We start from the raw sequence: 3,774 nt of genomic DNA, 5'->3' as shown, positions 1-3,774 counted from the left end.
AAGAATAAAAAAATTCATGACTAGTCTATCTAGTTTGTAGAAGAAAATGACATAAAAGTTATAAGGAAATTTCATAGTGAATGATAGAAAAGATAAAAGGAAGACTATCCCCTCACTGTCACAAATTTGAAACGACTCATGCCTAAGATTCAAATCAAGATTCGAAATCTCGATTCAAATCAAGATTTGAAATCTCGATTCAAATCAAGATTTGAAATCTCGATTCGACACCTGATGGCTCTAGCATTCTCCTGCTACATAGTCACGTTACATACTCCTCGCTTCTAACAGTAAAACTATCCCTACAAACCAGCACGAGTCGTTCCAGCATGTTTTTTCCTCACTCACATGTATCGTAGGAAATTTGTAGAACGTCACCCAACATAGAATTACTCCAAACAAAGTACGTTAACAATGGAGTTCCTATGACGAAGCCACTAAAAAGGAAGATGCACATTGTTGGTATAGGCTGTAACTTTTATTTCCTTTAAGACTTTCTTAATCATCCTATCTTCAGGATCACTCTCCTTTAATGTGGTCTCAGCTCATTCATGTACTCCTCGTTTACTCAGGTGTCACATACCAACCAGCTTCCTCCTTGGTTTGTTCTTGAATCACATCTGACTGTGGGAGGTATCGCTATGATCCCAATTGTAATGACCCTAATGTTTTATTAAAACTAAGGTTGCCACTACATGCATAATATAACTTTTCGCCCAGCTATCACATACTCCAAATTCCTCTTAATTTCTCTTATCATCTTCTTGCCTTCAGCACTTAAGGATTGAGTAATTCCTATTTCCTCACAAAATTGAGGCTCTCATACCATCTTGGACGCTTTCATTCGGGGACATGGAATTCTACTCAAAAGAATTACTCAACCGTAAACAAAAAGTTGAGAGAAGTTTGTGATAGATGGTTGAGAGAAAAAAAAAAAAAAAAAAACCTTAACCTAAATTGAATTCTAAACCTAGGTGAAGGATTGAATGCATGTAGTGGCGACCTTGGTTTTAATAAAAAAAAAAAAAAAATTAGGGTCGTTACAGTTAATATCATAGCGATACCTCTTCTAGTAATAACAGATATTGTTCATTTTGGGCTTTTCCTTCCGAATTTCTCGTCAAGGGTTTAACACACGTCTATTAGAGGTAGGTTTCCATACTCTTATAAAGAATGTTTTGTTTTCCCGTCAATTCAACGTGGAATCTTACCTTATTTATCTTTAGAGCAAAAATAATAATAATAATAATAATAATAATAATAATAATAATAATAATAATAATAATAATAATAATAATAATAATAATAAAATAAATTGTGACAGATTGGTTTATATTTACTTATTTTTCTCAACCTCAAGTTAAAGGAATGGCAAATGACTAACATTTTGTAAGGAAAAAAAAAAAAACTAAACCCAATACATTTTCGATGTGGATTTCTTTTTAACATTTTAAGGGGATTTGTGGTTTTGTAATTATAGAAATATCATATATTTGGCATATGCATCAACCAAAATCTACTATTTAGGCTCATATTGGTGAACTAATTTAACTTCTAGAGGATTATATAATGGATTGACAAGAATGAAACTTAACCATCACACCAGTCCATTCAAAATAATAACATGGCAGAGATTTGTAGTGTGAAGTTGAGTTTCATTATTGCGATGATACTGCTGGTTGTGTCTCGCTCTGGTAAAATTTCTAGCTCTTCGTTCTTTGTTTGTTTTGAATCTCTTTGAAGGTTACTATTTCAATAGAGAAGCCTTCTAAGACAAATCGCATGCTAAGTGTTCAAAAGTTTCAAACATAATGTCGAGTGTTTAAATATTATTGCAGTTGAAGTTGAAGGGATGCCGCCACTAGTTCCAAAGAGAAGTCTTCTAAAACAAATCGCATGCAACACCTCTGCTGACTGCGGAGATCGTACTTGCTCGTGTTCTTATCTCGGTTTATGCATTTGTATTCAATCCACAACAAAAGAATTAAAGCTCAATGATATGCAATTTGAAGACCTGAAACAAGAGGACCTCAAGAATTAAGTGTTAATAAGAACAAAACTAACATGTTGTGATTGTTAGCCTGCGGAACAAAATTCTATCCTTGGAACGCAAGAATATTGAATAACATACAATAATATATGATATATGTATGTTTCTTTTTTTTTTTTTTTAAATCTTTTGACACACTTTGCTTTATTTGCTTATTTGTCTTTCGGACAACATACGATCTTGAATTCGTATTAATAGTCGTAAAAAAATAATTAAATTTGTACGAGGTATAACTTTAAAATCAAATCAGGTAACAATGCATTCAGTTTATTTAAAAAGAATAAAAAAATTCATGACTAGTCTATCTAGTTTGTAGAAGAAAATGACATAAAAGTTAAAAGGAAATTTCCTAGTGAATGATAGAAAAGATAAAAGGAAGACTATCCCCTCGCTGTCACAAATGTGAAACGACTCATGTCTAAGATTCAAATCAAGATTCAAAATCGCGATTCATGTATCGTAGGAAATTTCTAGAATGTCACCCAACATAGAATTACTCCAAACAAAGTACGTTAACAATGGAGTTCCTATGACGAAGCCACTAAAAAGGAAGATGCACATTGTTGGTTTAGGCTGTAACTTTTATTTCCTTTAAGACTTTCTTAATCATCCTATCTTCAGGATCACTCTCCTTTGATGTGGTCTCAGCTCATTTATGTACTCCTCGTTTACTCAGGTGTCACATACCAACCAGCTTCCTCCTTGGTTTGTTCTTGAATCACATCTGACTGTGGGAGGTATCGCTCTGATCCTAATGTTTTATTAAAACCAAGGTCACCGCTACATGCATAATATAACTATTCGCTGGAGAAATTCATTTAAAAGAAATGTAACAAAAATGCGTGGAGAAATTCATTTAAAAGAATCAATGCTATGGACTTAAACGTTCGTAATAAAATTTTTAAAACAATATAATGGAAAATAAATAGTATAACCTAAGAACTATATATAACATGCATGCATCTACCCAAACTTCCATTCCATAGATGTCACCACGACATTGTCCAACCGTGCAAAAGTGTCTTACTTTTATCTTAAAAACAAGAATAGCACCTAGGTTGAGTATTTTTTATAAGCGCCTACAATGCTGGAATTCGCAAAGCTAGAGGTCTTTCTAGAATCCTTGCAAAACGTTCACAGAGGAAGCTAACTTAACGGATTGATTCCAACCAAGAGCTGGTTAGAAGACGAATGACTCTTATATCGAACTTGGAATCTATGATGGTCACTCTTAGATACCAAGACAATTCACTCTAGAATTAGCTTGATCAAAACTAATTCAATGAATCGGTTTAAACATCAAACCTAAAGCAAGGTTTGAAAAAGAATAACACCAAAAAGGTATAAAAAAAAACACAAACGTCTTGTTTGTATTCAACCATTGATGCCCAAACATGAATATTACATGCCTTTAAATAGGCCCAAAACATAACCCTAACATAATAAAGTTCAACCACCAACTACAAATGCTATTAAATACATATTGAAGAAAATAAGACATTCATACAAACTAATAACCAATGCTATTAAATACAAATTGAAGAAAACAAGGCATTCATAAATTGTCTTAATTGGTAGTTCAACTACCAAAGGCAATGTCAGCCATTCCATTATCTTCTTGATTTGATATGCTAATGCTATAAAGATTTTTGGGCTCAAAAGTCTTTGTTTCAACTTGTACACTAGCTAGCTTGTGAAGATGCAATGTATAGGCCTCTTGAATC

This window comes from Cucurbita pepo, chromosome 12 (genome assembly GCF_057944985.1).
Source record: "Cucurbita pepo subsp. pepo isolate OVF chromosome 12, ASM5794498v1, whole genome shotgun sequence".
NCBI classification, from domain to species: domain Eukaryota; kingdom Viridiplantae; phylum Streptophyta; class Magnoliopsida; order Cucurbitales; family Cucurbitaceae; genus Cucurbita; species Cucurbita pepo.
This window is presented reverse-complemented; position numbering follows the sequence as displayed.